General features: G+C 38.7%; 1 long non-coding RNA gene across 5 annotated transcripts in view; it reads left to right on the forward strand.

The window, feature by feature from the left end:
• LOC142491073 (uncharacterized) overlaps nucleotides 1-18,354 on the forward strand; it is a 258,366-nt gene that overhangs the window by 72,333 nt on the left and 167,679 nt on the right. For 2 of the 5 annotated variants that reach the window (XR_012800258.1, XR_012800262.1), the window contains one exon: nucleotides 13,454-13,539. The exons of the other annotated variants lie outside the window; for them this stretch is intronic. This is a non-coding gene — a long non-coding RNA (uncharacterized LOC142491073). Of the gene's footprint in view, nucleotides 1-13,453; nucleotides 13,540-18,354 lie in introns of those variants that run through there. 5 annotated transcript variants of the gene reach the window in all.

Raw genomic sequence — 18,354 nt, forward strand, 5'->3', positions numbered from 1 at the left:
CAGTGAAAGTGCCCACCCGTAATCATTATTGTTCAATACGTTAACTATTGCTTAAGATGTTGTTTCCAACTGTCTTTTTTTTTTTTAATGAATGGGGAAATCCACATAAAGGTTGCACTGCTACTGTACATCTCTGCATCAATATTAAGGTTATTTTAAATTAAAATGTTCATAATTATGTTGTTCATATTGTAAAGCACTATGAGTAAATAAAAAAAAATAAGTAATTAGATGCTTAGTCATAGGAATGTAACCATCAAATTGGCTTCTAGAATATTTGAATGTGAGCAAAATTACTTAGAAATCATGTACATTTTAAGTAAAATATGAAAAACTCCATTGCTTGGTAATTTTTAGTCTATGGTACCTCTTTTTATTTCGATATTATTCTTCTGCTGCTCATTTCACATTTTATAATACTGTGAAGTCTTGTATAATAAAAAAAACAGATATTATGCAGACGCACTTAAAAGGATTGGAATTGCACTGATCTTATTCTCTCTGATGATAGGAGGTAACACTTAGGAGACAAAGGGCTCACATAAATGAAGTGATATACCCAAGAGCATCACAAAGAGTCAAACTTATAGAGAAAGGATATGACTCCACTTTCCCAGATCACAGTTATATTTCAGATCAATAGACCACATCAATAATAATTACACAGCGTTTCCAATTCAAACTTTTTACATTGTGCTGAATCTTCCTCTTGTATTTCAAGAAAAACACATGCTGTGTAGATAAGAAATCAAACTTGTACTATATTATAATGCAATAATTTGTAATATTTCAGCCAGTTCATACAGATATCAGGAAAAAAGATGATCATATAATGTCCTTTTGTTCAGAATATTCCTATATTTGGATTGCTGCACGGCTATAATAGCCTTTTAAAAATCTATGGAAAAGGGATTGGAATCTAAAAGATAATACATTTTATAGAGAATTTACTATATAGTAGAAAGGGGCTGAATGTTGTCAGAAATGAAAGAGGAAAAAGTGTCTCAGCTGCTCTTCTCAACCTCAACCACATACCGACTGGACACTATTCCCTCCCATCTCCTTAAACCTCTCGCTTTTACTCTGGCTCCGATCCTCACTTATTTCTTTGCACTGGTACTTTTCCATCTCGTTTTAAATATGATATTGTTCGATCTATTCTCAAGATTAACACCCATGGCCCTACCAATATATATATATATATATATATATATATATATATATAAAATCAAAAAATAAATAGATGATACCGTTCTGTGGCTAACGAAATGCTTTTATTTGTGCGAGCTTTCGAGATACACTGATCTCTTCTTCCGGCGATGTTACAATGAATGAAGCAAAAGGTATACTTAAAAACAGTGTCTCTTGGAATGTTATCTGTGCTGTTCCTTCCCCCGGTATCATCTATTTATTTTTTGATTATTGAAGCTCGGCTAACACGGTACTGATACCTCTACATATATATATATATATATATATATATATATATATATATATATATATATATATAATTATTTATTTTTTTATAATGGTAGATAAGTTTAATTAGAGCTGAAAATTGGTTCCGCATGCTCAAAATGCATGGGGACAATTTAACACACAATTATGAAGAACTTATGAAGATTGAAGTTGAAGGCGCAGAAACATCTGGAGGAATCTCTAACAAAGAACAGGATAAGAAATGATCAGAAGACTCAGCATTTACTGAGGAAATTAGAAGAAATTAAGCAATCCCAAGACTAAAGAACAATAATTAAGTAATAATCCCCGAAGAACAGGGTATTACTGGCGAATAATGCCCTGGCTAGAAGAGTTGAAGGCCCGAGGCGAAGCTGGTGACGTGTTGCCATGGCAGCGCAGCAGCAAATGATGCTACAGGGTCACATGATGTTGTGTTGCCATGGCAATGCAATGTAACATGACATCATGACATAAGAAAATGCCAGCAAACAGGTAAAGGGGTGGCACAAGCAGGGGGGAGAGAAAGCAGGGGATTACAGACTAAAAAGTTGGTGCACCCCTGCTCTAGTTGACCTGCTGGTGCTGCTATCTTCTTTGTTGGAAAACAAGATGTCTGCTTACACACTTTCATTGACTTTCAGGAAATCAAATCCCTATTAAAAATAGATATTCACTATCGTAGATTTCAGAGCTTCTGGAGAAATTAAGATTTGCCAAGATTTTTTTTCCAAGCTTGACCTTCGCTGAGCTTACAATTTAGTTTGTATTCAACTAGGGGATGAGTGGAAAATTGTCTTCCGAAGCTGCTATGGGCACAATAAATAGTTGGTCATGCCTTTTGTTCTATGCAATTCTACAGCCAATTTTCAGCATGTCATCAACAAGGCTCTTCAAGATCTCCTGGATCAATTTGTGGATGCTTATCTGGATTGTACTGATTTATTCAGGCAATTTAAAGATCTTCAAAATAAGTCCAAGTTGTCATGGAATTCTCCATAGACATCAATTACTGTAAGCTAGAGAAATGTGAATTTGAAAAGACCTGCATGCAATTCTTCGGGTATATAATCTCCCCTGAATGTTTGAGTATGGATCCTAATAACATTCAGGTGGTTGTGTAATGGCCAATTCCCAGAATGAGAAGGATGTTCAGAGATTTGTGGGCTTTGCAATTTTCTTAGATGTTTCATAAAACATTTTTCTGGTTTAATTACTCTTGTTACTCAACTCCCCCAAGAAGATGCCTCGTGCAAGTGGACACCAAAAGCTAATTCAGCCTTTGCGTGACTAAAGTTTACTTTACCTCTGCTCACATCCTCATCCATGCTAACCCTGAACTTCCATTGTAGCTACTGACTCTGCAATTGGAGCAATCCTTTCACAAAGAATTGGACTAAGATGCTCCTCCACCCTTGCACATTTTATTCATACCAAATGTCATCAGTACAGAAGAACTGTGACTATGGGAACAAGGAACTCTTGGCCATTAAAGTCACATTTTCTGAATTACACATCAATTAGAAGGAGTCATGTCACATATGGCATACCTGTGAGCACATGACCTGCATATGGGACAAGGGTTAATACACAGCTACACTGGCGACACACTTTATTCGAGCTCGGCTAGTCCCACGAATTCGGGTATACCCGGGTGTATTGAGGTTTGTGACTGTTTTCTGCCCGAGTGCATTGAGGTATTTTCCAGGCAGGGATTGAAGCATTTTATTCCCGCTGGCTGCAATACTGCACAGTATATATATATACTGCATTACAATTCATGAATTTATGCCATCTGGTAGACACGCGAAGCATTGCAGCCTATTAAATCCTAATCATTATCATTTAACAGATCAGCCGCCCGTCAGCCAGGCATGAACCCAGGCTGGGAAGGCAAACGCAACGGGGCTTGTCAGAGGTGAGGAGCGGCGCATTCCAGGTATCTGCCAGGTACATACTGGGTATTTGCTCGAATAAAGTGTGTCGGTGCAGTAACAAGCTGGCTTACTTTTCACCTTTGCAAAGGTCCCTCAAATGAACAATATCTCTCCTCAATCTGTTCTCATATACCATCTGTCACGAACAGCACACAAGTAAGCACATGACTTAGATCACGTAGGCAACCAGGGTTAATACACACAGCTTCTCTAGCCAACTCACCTTTCTCCTGTGTAAGGTACTTTAAATGAGTTAATATTAACCTCTTACTCAATTGCAATCAGATATATCCACTTCCACCACCCAAGAAATATGCAACATATGTATTTAATAGATACTTGCCAGGGTCTCAGGTCCCTGTTTATTATAGAAAAAACTATGCACTGAACGTACAAAAATCTGTTGTAGCAAAATGTGTCCAAAAATGTAAATACTCTCTCCAGAGTGTGCAACAGTTTATTCAGAGCCCCAAAGCATACTTATGAAATAATTATTTAATACATATACAATGCTTCAGATTACAGAAAAAGATAATTACAAGAACATACAAGTACAGTAAATGCACAGCAATTTTTTAAAATAGGATAAAGCATCAAACAGAAATCCCTATACATTATGTTACCATGTGTCAGGGTTTTTCCCAGAGAGGTCACTGGCATAGAAATATCAACATTCACGTTTGGTCCAATACACACCTCTGTTGAATTCTCATTTCATAACTCCAGGGCAAGCCCTACATACCATTCTTCTCCCATTGAAACTACATAAGCTACCCCCCCCCCCCCACCGTCATAAATCAGCTACTAGGTTGACGGTTCTAAGACATAGAAAAATAACTCCTTAAAAAAAAATGTTTAAATATTTCCCAAATACATAAACACACATAACTTCCTTTCTCTAATACTTATATACACACAAGTAATATCAATAGATTCAGGTGATTATGATGGACGTTTACGAGACTAATTATGACCATCTTGCTCCTAAAGTTGAATGACAAATGGATATCTGTCCCTGACTACCTTCTATAATTCTCGTGTCTGGCCTCACTACATGCGTCTTCTTGCACCGATTACAAATTTCTGAACTTTATACTTTAGAATCGAGGTTACCACTGGATAGTCTTATATTTAATAAATTCACTCTTGTGTGGAATGCCTTCTTAGCCACGCCACCTGAACCTTGCTGAACGCTCCAGAGAATGCTTTGAAGGTTACCATAAAAGGATCCTGTTTATAAAGATGTCAAGAAAGCAATATTTTTATCCTATTTCTTGCAAAACAACTTCCCTAATCTCATCACCCCCATACAACACATCTTATGTGGGCCATAAATCCAATTAAATCCTCTTTGAAGCTTTGGATAGACCCAGAAAGAGTCTTGACCTGTCTAAACCCAATATACTGTATTTTTAAAACAACCGGTAACCACATTATCCCCTGAAGCACTAGATTGATTAAAATATATAATATCTCTTGATATTATCATGACAAACCTATCACTCAGTTACCATACTTATTGATCACCGAAACTTGGAATTTATCCGATCAAAAAAAAACTGCCTGTCGACAATATATCATTGGCCCTAAGCTTTTTATGATTCAATGTCCTCATTTTATACCGCCCTGGTTCTAAGAATTGGAAAGCAGATGATCTAACCAGGGTTTCCTTACTCTTCTTCATGTCCTGAACATGAAGAGGCCATTCCACCGGAAAGACATTTTCCCGGAGTCACCGTTTTCTCTGATCTCACACAGATTAAGGGAGCCTATTTCAGTGATACATTTCTAAACAATACTCTATGGCTCTGCAGGATGGCTTCTGATGCTTCCAAGACTGACTGCTCCTTCTTGAACAAGTAAGATTAGAAATCCAGCAACTCATGCACGATTCAGAACCTGTTGGCCATCCAGGTGTCCACAAGACACAGAAACTTGTCTACTGCTCTTTTTGTTGGCCCAAACTTTCTCAAGACTTCCATGTTTGTGATTTCCTGTGAAAACTATGCCAGGAACAAGACCCCTCATGCGTCCCCTCTGGGCTTGCTATTGCCTCTTCCTGTGATTTACATCTTTGGGGATCGATCGCCATGGATTTAAATGTGGAGATTCCCCCATCCAGGGGAAACAATACCACCCTGGTGGTAGTAGAATGGCTCTTTAAAATGGGTCACTTCATTGCTGCCAAGGACATCCCTACAGTAGACCAGACTGCTGAGCATGGGTCCCTATGACATCGTATCTGATAGGGGGTACAGTTTACCTTGAGATTCTGAAGAACCTTTTTTTTCCACCTTGGGATTCAATCTGAATCTTCCCTCCACTGCAGTCTAACAGCCAAATGTAGAGTACAAATCAGACATTAGAGCAGTACCTGTGCTGCCTTGCCTGTCACCTCCAGGATGACTGGGTCAACTTCTTGAACCTTGCTGAGTTTTCCTACAACAATTCTCAGGATATCTCAACCCAACAAAGCTCTATCCTTTCAAATTACGATTTCCACCCCACCTTCCTTCCCCGTCTTCCGATCTCTGTTCCCATCCCTACGATCACAGAAATAATTCCTTCCTTACAAAAGATTTAAAAAAACACCCTTCGGGAGGCTAAGGAGCACTATACATTTTTTTTGAAAATGAACACCACAGGCAGATCCCCATGGTTCGTATAGAGATAAGGTCTAGCTCAACAAAGAACTTACAGTTGAAGATCCCAACTATGAAGTGGGGACAAAAATCTGTGGACCCTTTAAAGGTTTCTGCCGAGGTGAACCCTTGTCTCATACCACCTAGAACTTCCCAACATCATGAACATCAATCCAGTTTTCCATACTTCCTTGCTAAAAACCGTTTCAGCAAAATCCCTTACCTGAGCGCATCCTTGCTCCTCCTGACCACGTTCAGATTGACGGCGAAGAAAAATTCCTGGTCGAGAAGATCATAGATTCCAGTTTTGTTCAGAGGAAAACTATAATACATGGTCCAATGGATGGGCTACCACTCAGAAGAGAGGTCCTGGGATACGGACGAAAATATTCCTTCCGGGTCTGGTGTCTTTAACTCCTAGCCTGAATTTCTTCCGATCTGCCACCCGTGACTACTGTTGTCTGCTGCTTGTTTTCTGCAGGAGTTCTCTGAAGGCTTCTGATTATCTAATGCAAGTGTCAGGTATAAGGAGAGCCTCTGACCACACCACCAACAGGATCTGACGAAGTGATACATTCGCGAAATGTGTAATCCTGTGTTGGTGGAGCTGCATCATTCTGTTTTGACACCCAAAGCCACCGTAGTCCCTGAGGCAGGCCCGAGTCATAGGCCCTGCGACCGGACGCACGAACAGGGGGTTTCCTGGCGGTGCTTACCAAGTGGACACGGAGGTTGACAGTGTTGTACTTTGATGTAAGATCTTTATGCTTACTTTTATGTTTGAATAAACTACCTATTTCTTCATACATCTTGTGACTGTCGCCTCATGTTTGGTATTTCTCAAGGGGGATTATCCCGTGAGAATAAACTGTTCATCCCCGATGTAACAGGGATCATTTTCTGAGGCAAGAGCTGAAAGAAACTTTGATAGGAGGGGCTCACACATGCCCGTGTGAGTTGAGCTACTATTAGCATTTTTATTATACCCTGCCATCCCCTTGTGTGTGTGTCAATACCTGTGGTCACACATTATTTCTGCTTATCATTTTTTTTTTATGTGCTCACCACTCTTCTCTGATTGCTGATTATCTAATGCCAGCACCTGTCCCTTAGCTGCAGCTAGACCTAATTCGCATTCAGGTACACCAATATAAAAAATGCCCCTTCAAAAACACAGCTTATGTCGTCATTTTGCTCTATACCATGACAAGGATCCATCCTCACTAACTTTTAAGGGGATTAAACACTTCCCACGGAATAGGAGGGGAGGGGATAGAGTTAAAGATATCTCCATCCAGGAGACATTCTGGATTAAAAAACTTGACACCCTGGTCCCCAAGGGACTTAATGATGAGATAGATGTATGGTGTCTCTATGAATTATCATTGTACAATTAAGATCCTATTTGTCATACTGTTTTTCCTGTGCTATGTCCTACCTCATTTATATCATCCAAGTGTGGTGATATGTGCTAATAACATACATGATTTATCTTCCTGTTCAATCATGTGCTAACTGATTTTTTATTTTATTCCAGAGCTCCTCTCATCACTGGCATGTGTATTTGAATTGTTGTTTTAATAAATGTTATGACATAGATAGTGCTAGGAATATTGTGTCTTAAGTACTAGTAATGTGTTAACTTCTCCATTTGAATGGTTAGGTTGGAAGTTTCATGCAGCCACCCCACAGAAATATGTTTAGCTTCATTATTCATTCAGGTGCATGTTTGTGCCAATGAAAGATGTGATTGGAGATGCGTGATATCCCATGTAGCCAATCAGAAGTGATCATGGGGTATAAATACTCTGTTGGTTTATAACAAATTATCCCTGAAGAAGTAGCCCTGTACTATGAAACACATAGGATTAAATATACACGGTTGATCCCCCACCTAGAAAAGGTTATCTCTAGGCATTTAGATCAATCCCTCAAGTTACAGTGGGTCCTGTTCACTAAGACGAGTAGCGTTTGATCCAGCTGAAGGCCGTCATTGCCTGGCGGCTTGCCGTCGATCACACAGAGCAGCTGTCTGCAAGTGTGATTGTGGACTATCACCTCCTCCACACCAAAGCTGCTTAACTTTCAAGCAAGTCACCAGACGGACGTTCCAAGTGACACTCTGGGAGCAGTTACCTGTGCCTGTTTATTGAGGTTTTCTCCAGTACTCAAGCTCACTGTCACTTTGCTTTTGCTATTTTGCTGTTGCTGTTACCAGACCCTTTTATGACCTCTCCATATTTGCCTCTCTCCAGGCCTGACCTTTGCCTGCTACTGCCCATCGTTTCCTGCTTGTCTGCCTCCAGCCCTGACCTCTGCCTGTACTGACCACCTGTACCTACCGGTTGCTATTCTGCATTTCTGCCTATTTACTGACCATCATTACCTTCCTGCCACCTGCCTCTTACCTTACTTTTCCCTGACCATTTTTACCTGATTTCTAGCCTGTCCCAGCCACTGGACTCCAGCCCCACAGTCACTCCCCATGACTGTTGGCATATTTTTGTGTGTTTATAAATTGTTTTTTCAGGCCTCTCATAAATTGTAGTAAATAAAATGTTTGTTTCGATTCTCGCCTTTCTCGGAAATATTTTTGTGGCAGTGGTTTGCACATATGTGTCATTTAAAAAAGTGAAGCAGTCATAAATTGGCGTGATCTCTTGTAGTTGTGTGCAGTGTTTTTGTGTGCATTGGTTGGCTGGTATTGCTTTCCTTTGGTGACAATATTCCTGTGTGGTATGGTCATTGTATTGTATTGTATTGTACAGTATGTCTTTATTTATATAGCGCCATTAATGTACATAGCGCTTCACAGTAGTAATACACATGGTAATCATATAAATAAGAAATAATATAAATAACAGGTCATGAGAATTAGTGCTTCAGACATAGAAGTGACATTAAGGTAGAGGAGTCCCTGCTCCGAGGAGCTTACAATCTAATTGGTAGGTAGGGAGAACGTACTGAGACAGTAGGAGGGAATTCTGGTAAGTGCATCTGCAGGGGGCCAAGTTTTATGTATCATGTGTCCAGTATTATCCACATAATACATAATAGTGCCTCTTTAAGCAATTGTGTCTTAAGGTGGGTCTTAAAGGTGGATAGAGAGGGTGCTAGTCGGGTATTGAGGGGAAGGGCATTGCAGAGGTGCAGGGCAGTCACTGAGAAAGGCTTAATGGTGGTCATCATTTGGATGTATTCTATTGTACAATTTGTTTTACCTTTTATAAGGACTTCCATGGTGAAGTGTTATACCTAGTATTGTTGTTGTCTTTTTTAAAGTGTCTGTTTATTTCTGCTAACTAGAAATACTATTCTGTGCAAAAGACATAAGAGTAGCTTCCACTATGGCACACATTTTCTCTACATGTGTTCTCATGCCTCGCATGTTTTGTTTATATGCAGCAGTTAGCAGGATAAAATATTGGTTGTCATTGGTTGTTATTATTTTCACATACAGAACTCTTGAAAGCTTGTCTTATAATATTGAATGTTAGTCCAAATAAAAAAGGTATCACCAAATAGTGAAGTACTCATTTACTCTGCACTGTTGCAATTGGACTAACACAGTTATTTAAACTTAATTCATGATGTCATATACAATTATTTGCGGTATGATACAAATATTAAAGGGCTTCAGATCCAAGCCTCTTTACTGCCAAAGTGGTTAAAAAACCCGTACACAGAAATAACACTAGAATTATTAGAAAAATAGATTCCAGGGCAGAAGGACATGATAATTGAAATGCATCAGTATTTCGGACTGCAGGAAAAATTGCTTGAATCAGGACTTGGGATTCCAGACTCACTATGGAAACTTTTAACACTTACAGCATATTTGGGAGAGGTGTCTACAGTAAACTACTTACAGTATCTTCCCTACAGTACATTCATGGATAAATACCTCAGCTTTAGCAGGCTAATCTTCTGAACACCTCATTCACAAATGAAGACCCCTGTTGTAATTAACACACACACACACACACACACACACACACACACACACACACACACACACACACACACACACACACACACACACACACACACACACACACACACACACACACACACACACACATATATATAGGCAATACGAAATCTGAGGCAGCATTCCAATGGATAATCAAAAAACTATATTGTGGTTACCAAGACACCATAACCGTTATTATCTGATTTATATATATATATATATATATATATATATATATATATATATATATATATATATATATATATATATATATATAAATAAAGCAAGGAATAGCAGGCACTCATCAAAATAGTCAATATAGTGGGTGCAAATCCTGTAGAATATAATAGGCAATACGATACCGCGTTGAAACGAAATCAGAGGCAGCACTCCAATGGATAATCAAAAAAAAAAGTATCTAGAAAGTTTACTAGGTTTGCCAAATAATCAATTTTGAGTTTAATTGATGGATGGAATGAGTTCAGGGACTCGTGGAATTGTTTTAGGTTTCCTTCACCCTATATACTGTACACACCGTACATATCTGTTTTTTTTTCTCTCTACACTGTTTTAGCCATAGATTCCTGTGTATATCAGTATTGCTCGACCTGAAGAAGAGAGGAGAACTCTCGAAAGCTTGTCCTATGACATAAATTGTTAGTTCAATAAAAAAGGTATCACGTAATACTGAAGAACTCATTTATTCTGCACTATATATATATATATATATATATATATATATATATACACACTGTACTTTAGAGATCACATCTGATCACATCTGATGAAGATACCCTCTGCAATCTCAAAAGCCCATACAGGAGAAAACACTGTATGACATGTTGGTGCATAAAAAGCGCCGTAGCATAATTTACAAAGTAGCTTATCCTGTTTGTATGTGAAATAATCATAGGTCTCATAATAATATACAGTAGATTCAATTATATATTTTCATTTCCATATTGTTTTTTCTCTGCTTTACATGTACACAAAAGTATTATGCAGCTGTGAAAACACAAATTTTAATTAATTATTTCATTATTGATTAAATAAATATAACAATTTTTAAAGAAAGGGTAAAACATGTCTAAAAAGTTCTATTCCTGATAATGAAACATAATTTAATTTTGAACCAAAGGAATTCACAAATAATGTAGTAGGTTTTAATTTGAGCTATACATTACTTTGTTAAATAGTAATAGAATAGTTTTGATGCGCTATAAAACCATTTCTTGGTGACATTTATTTTAAACTGATATGAAATCTATAACTTTGATACTGTTATCTCTTAAAAAACAGGAAGATGCATCAGGAATAAAATTGATGCAATAAGTCTAGGTTTTCTTGTTAGTCAAGACATAATACTGTGTAGTTATTCATTATTAAACAGAAAAATTACTGTTGAGTAGTAATTCATTCATATCTAACAACAGCTAACATAACAAGTTGTGCCAATTTTTCATTTGAATACCTATATTAATTCACAATGTGTCAAATCAGCACTGTGCTGTAAATTGTTACTTAGTATTTCTACCTATCTTGGAAGTTGTTGTTTTATCTCTCTTGGGCTGAGAGAGTGACTGAGAGAGTGGCTGAGAGAGTGGCTCAATGATGGCTCTTTATCTCACTGCGTCTCAAACACCAATATTAGGTGGTAGCTCTAGTGGGCAGGGACTGATTGTGCCTCTACAATTCTATGCATAGCACTTTGTACATGAGCAGTGATACATAAGGAAAATATTATGATTATCATAATTCTGGCCAATTTGTCGTAAAATGGTTACAGAGTCACTGATTTAATATGCATATATCCAAATATGCAATAAAAGGTCACTTGAAGACCTCTGCATCAACCCTTTAGACAGCGAGCACTTCTGTCTAATTTTGTATGCTGCATTTGCCAGGCACTTTTACAGATGCTAAGCATTCCATCCTGAAGGCTTCACTTTATCATCAGGTAATTAGTATTTTCATTAACTTGCTTATTGTCAAAGAAAATGAGCCTTGATCATCTAATTTTTCCTCAATGAGTTGAATATTGTAATATATCTATAATTAATGTACTTTATGCCACAAACGTGTAATGGAGTGGAAATGTGAAGCTGCTCCCAGCAGTCACTGTCAGTAAATGTTTGATGAATAAACAGAGACTTTCTAATGGGAATGGTGGCAACTTTTATAAGCAGGCACATAAAGACTTTATTAACATAGCTAAGAAGCATTCTGGGAACAAGAATTGAAAGCAACATTATTACTGTACTGTACACTGCGTGTGTGAAAAGTAAATGTTACTGTCCCTATGACTGTTAACTTGTTTAATGTACGCTGTGTATGTTTATGTTTACTTGTTTGATGTAAGTTGTGTGTTTGGTCATATTTGTGTTTTGTTTTTATTTAAAGATACAATTATCTCAGAAATACAGTTAGCCGTCTACTCCTCTGGGATTTACCGTAGGGAAAAAAAATGTTATCGGTGAGGAAAGCTTTTCAATGCCCAGCTGATTTTCTTGAAGAAAAAACAAATATCAGTCTGTACTTCGTTTTATCAAGAAATACAATGTAATTATTTATATAATAATTTAGAACTGAACTGCAATTAATCTTAAACAGGACAGTTGCCATTACAAATAAAATATTAGAAGTCACTCAGCAGCACATTGTTACAGATGCAGCGGCCATTATTTTAACACCTCTCGCGGTGTATACCTCGGAATACCCATGTCATGGCGCGGGATTGCTTCCAACCTTACCGCCTTAAGACGCGAGTGCAGGCGAGTGCATAAAATGGCATTTTAGTGTTGTGACTTTTAAATACCTGAAATTGACACAGTAGCACAGTATCACAGTACTGTACACATTACAATTAATTAATTCCATTGCATTTAATTGCACACAATCCATGAAATTCAAACAAAGCAACCGTGATAAACACGTGTGTCTTGGGCGATTGGCGTTGTTCATGCCGCGTGGAGTACAGCAGCGCACACGAAAACGGCGCCGTGATTTCTTAAAATAATGTCCACTGCATCTGTATAATGTAGCTCAAATCCATTCGTAATTAGAAAACCACAATGCCAAAGATTAGACGTCTCTTAAAACAAATTTATTATAATAACTACATTTATAGGCACACATATTTAAAAATATTTAACACCTGTATAATTACATTTCAATCAACACTTTGTTAACTTAAAATGGTGATAGGAAAACCTTAATTATAGGTATCTTTGCAAATATATTTATGATACAGTGAGTAGGCAGTAGTGTGAATCAGTCAGGTGTAAACAAGGTAACTTAAAGTGACTTTTTCACCAGTTCACCCATTACTATTAATTCAAACAGTATATCATGTGTCAAATGTAAATTATAAATGTATGCAAGTAAGTAAGCAAGAATCAATGTCTGCAAATTAACATTTTCTGTCACATTGTGTATTTCTCCAGATCGTATTGCAACATATCTTTCTAAATCGCAATAATTTAGCCCATTCTCATTATGCTGAGCCACATTTATATGAGGAAGCATATACGGGTAAGGGTCACATATATTTAGATTATTGACATTATTTTATATATTAAAGTGTTTATCTTGCGAAGCACAATTTGTAAATGCATTTGTGATTCTGACAGCACTGTAAAAAGTCAGAAAGTGCACCGGATAAAACCGAACATGGAGTAACAACTTCTTTTGTTGAATCGGTCATTATTTTGGCTAGATTCCCTAAAGGTTGATACAGTATAAAATGTTCATTTAAAAAAAGAAAAAGCTTTATTTTTATTGCCTAATTCTTCAATTATGCTGTGATGCCATGGATTTTAGCAGTGGGTTCTTTGTGCATTATAGTTACTTGTCAACATGTCAATTAGTATGCAAAGAAGTATTTATCTTGTTAGAGTCACGTATAAACCCTTAGGCTACGGCCCCAGTGCCTGCGCTGCACATGCGCCTGCGAGGCTAGAGGCACGTGCAGCCGAATTCCCCGGTCTGCAGAGTGCTGCAGGGGGAAAGACATGGGGGGGCATGACGGGGCGTGATGAGGGCGTGACCGTGACCTCACCCGGCAGGTTTGCCCTCATTGGCTGAACCGCCGGGGGCATGGCCTAGCGCTCCGTCGCTAGTTCTCCACAATTTTCTTGCAGGCTAGAAATACTCACCGCGCAGCACGGCGGCTGCCCCTCGCAGCGGGCCTGGCCCTATTGAGGGGCAGCTCTTGTCCCTGCAGAGTCCGCCACAGCGGGCGCTGCATTAGCCAGCGGGAACCTGGCCTTATAAATGCGCTCCACCTCCTCATGGTGACAATTGAGCCTTTTTGGGCCATGGTTGCCCGAATAGAAGTTCATGAGAGAGAGAGACAGAGGAAGAGTGGGAGACTGAGGCAGAGATAGAGCGAGGAAGAGTGAGAGACCGAGGCAGAGAGAGAGAGAGAGATAGGAAGAGTTGGAGACCGAGGCAGAGAGAGAGCGGTGGTTGAAAGATAATAGTTGGGCAGATGTGCTACAATTACTCTTAATGAAGAGCTGAGGGGTGAATTGGAGCCCCTAACTGACAAGAGTAATGTTGTTCCTGGTTGTTTTTTAAATCTAAGTTGGCTTTTGTAGGCAAAATAATTCAACCCCCATCATTATGGTTTTTTAGCCAAAAACTTGCAGATTTTGAGTTAGTCTTATTGTGAAAAGGATCGCTATTGGGTGAGTAAGGGAAAAAATTGATAGCTCTTAATTGTAACGGTGAAGGGGTTAACCAGGCTCACTAATAAAGGTTCTGCCCACTTGGTTACCCCTAATCGTGTGTTGAGGTCCTAGAGTGTCAGCTCTTGGACCCAGATGTCCTAAATGCATTACTGTGACTGTGTGCAAATTATGGGACGTTAAAGATTTCTGTGTGTTTTGCCTTTCCAGGGATACTGGGATCGGGAGATTTCTAGGCTGTAAGTTTCAGAGTGGGTTTGTCGGAGAATGTCTTTACAGAATGTGTCTATGTATCGGGGTTCCAGGGTTAAGGGATACCCCAGGAATTGGATCCGGGAATCGAGTGAGATTCTTGGATGCAGCCAAGCACATTGCTCCGGTCAAACTCTGACTCTGAAAGCGCTATTACGACGAACCGCCAGGATTCCTGCTGCAGCATCTTCCAAACAAGGTAACCGGGCATGGAGGGGTTTATGTATACCTGAGATCACCCACAGGGTCCCTAGTTGACAGAGGGGTCCCTAGTATAAAGAGTGGTACCCAGATACATGTCCAGATACCCTGCACCTAGTATAGGGGTTCAGGGGGGCACTCCAACTAAGTGATAAAGCTGAGAGTGGTTCGTGTGTGTCAAAGGTTTAAAAGTAATTTTTCTAAAGTGTGCCAAGTATGAAGCTAGTGAGGGTAGGTACTATATACACTCACTCCATCCCTGACACCAGAACAGAGTCTTATATATTTTACCACACAAGACAGGACACGGTATATTTTATTAAAGAATTATATTTAATCAGTAAATGTACTGGTAACCTGTAAATGAACTATGGGATTTCCAAGTCATGAATTCCAAGCAGACCAGATGGCTACCAAGCTTGGTGCCTGGATCTGTGCGGAGTCTTGACTTGAAAGCCTCAGGGATGCCAAGGTGTTAGAACAGGAGGGGTACTGCAGTTCTGATTGAGAACCTATACCCTGGGTTAACACAGGGCTATCCGGCCACCATTTGCCAGAACCCAGACTCTGTGGAGCCTGGACAGTGGGTGGGCTCAGTATGCAAAGAGGCAGAGGTGCCAAGTTGGTCCATGCCCCTATACAGACTGAGAAAAGGTGCCCGCCTGGCTTTTCAATACCGGAAAATCGGTGATTGGCTGACAGGGAAATTCCCATGCTTTGATAGGCTGTAGATGTTGGTGAAGGAGACCCTGAAACCCATAAGGGGACTTGCAGTCAATAAAGAGCGCAGATTCAAGCTCGAAACCCACAGCGGCAAATTCAAAGATGCTCTGTACTGAAGAGATACGAGCCGTCTTCAAGGATTTTCAACTCAGAAAAGATTCTAAGTCCGGCTTTTGAGAACGCAGCGGTCACGGCTGGCATTGTATGCCAAAATCAGTTCCAGGACTTTCGTGATTACCTACCGGTCAAAGAAAAGGACTCTTACACAGGTCATTTTTGTGAATTTCGTTTAGAGGATAGATTTATTCGTTAGCCCCGTTCCCAGTAAGTTTGTTAACCCTGTAAATTGTGTTACATTGTGTGTCTATTCCTGAAATAAATTACAATTTATTTTACCACGCTTTGCTCAAACAATGATCCCGGTATAAAAAGGTGTTAATAAACCCAGTCTCCCGTGACATTAATACCAATGCACTCTTCATAATAACTTACTGTATTTTTTCCCATTCTTTTAGGTAATGCAGGATATGGAAGCTGGCCTTGGCTTAGTCACTGTCAAAAAAACAGAGCAGAGCAGAGGTATAATAAGACACACACTTCAACTTACTCTCTCATTGAGTAGAAATTTGAACTGTTAAAAAGTCAGATGAGGTGTTTGGATACAGGCTGTCTGAAAAACATTTCTGATTGTGGGGTGAAATAGTCTCATTCTCCTGTCCTTGTGATTCTTCCAATAAACCCATCTGATTGCAGAAAGTTCACCTTTTTCTTTTTGTGGAGTGCTGGTTGCCATCTTATTTTTTGAGTACTTACCTTATTCGTGAGGGAGATATTAGGAAATCCCAACACGTGCATCGGGAGAAGATTTAGTTTTTTTTTAGATACGTAGGTGAGTGCTCAATAGCCATACTATTATAATATGAGGTTTTTGAATAAGTCGGGTGGTGTGCTAGAATATTCACCTGCGAAAGCGGCAGAAATAGTGAATTCTACATGATGTACAGTAGCAATTACCAATAATATTTAGGTAACATAGCCAAAGAGTTGGAGGTGGACCCTGCTAGCCCCCTTGATTGGGTACAGGAGCACATTGTGATTGAGAGCAGTCTGGGGATTGCTTTATCCATAATTATTTAACTTATCAGTATTTTGATCTGCCTAAATCATACAGAATATTACATGTAGTCATGTGCTCAAACACTTTTTTTCTTTATAAATATTTAGAATTCTAAATGGTGCATGGAAAAAAAAGGCAACACTTCACAGCTTCTGATATTTGGCCCTTCAGGCGATTCTTTACAACCAATGAGCATGTTGTAGCCAATTTTCCAAAAATAAGATCCCTCTCCTAAACCACTCTTCACCTGTCCTACTGATAATTTCGCCTGGCTAATGCCACCCCTTCTCAGCTCCTTGCCAACAATCTTTTTCTCCTTTATACTGCCACCCTTCCTCCTCTCCTCTGCCATTGCTTGTGCCTATCACAGTGAAACACTCATGCAAACAATTATTTATTCTAACACACTTACACTTAATCACTCAATTGCATTCACACAAACAATTCTTTATTCTCACAAGCATATTTAATCACACAGTTGCACGCACACAATGATTAACTTTCATAAACTTACACGTAAACAATGACACACTTACAGACACATTAACAACAAAAGGTAAAAATGCAGAAACGCACTCCAAAAATGTCTCACTAACACACATAAGGACAACACTAAATATAAACTGAAAATGACAACCCACTCAGAAATGGAAATATCGACCTCAAACCCAAATTATCCTCTTACTCCTATGGTTTGTCTGTCTCACTCTCCCTTGCAATAGCACTGTCAATGTTTTGCCAGAAAATGGTTGTTTATATACTCCTCATCCGCAGAAAAAATATTGCAATGTTTTTTCAGTCATGCAAGGTTTTAACTCAAGCATTAGATTGACCATATATTTTCTGGCGATGTGTAAAGCCGATTTCTATGTAAATTACATTATACAAGAGTGTTATTTATGAATAAAATCATTTTATTGAATATGACGTTATTGTTATACAAATGTAATGTACAAGTGTTGATTTTTTTTATATACAGTATTACAGATATTTACTCAAATTGAACAAAGTTTAGTAGATCTGTTTTTGTGTCGTGATTTGCATATTAATACAGTCTATACTACTGAGGTGGAAAAAGCACGGACGCAATGGCAATATAATTAAAGTTACTGTTCTTGCCTTCAAATAATTTTTATTGTATCCACTGAATTCAACCTTTGTTTCATTCTGTCCATTTGAGATACTCATATTGTATTTATGATAATAATTATTATTAAAAAGGGACAAAACAGCCTTAGTGTAACATTAAAAAAGCAGAAACAATTAGAGCAAAAAGCACTATAAATATTAATATACAGATGCAGCGGCCGTTATTGAAACACTTCACGTGGTGTATACCTCGGAATACCCATGTCATTGGGCA

This window comes from Ascaphus truei, chromosome 3 (assembly GCF_040206685.1).
Source record: "Ascaphus truei isolate aAscTru1 chromosome 3, aAscTru1.hap1, whole genome shotgun sequence".
NCBI lineage: Eukaryota > Metazoa > Chordata > Amphibia > Anura > Ascaphidae > Ascaphus > Ascaphus truei.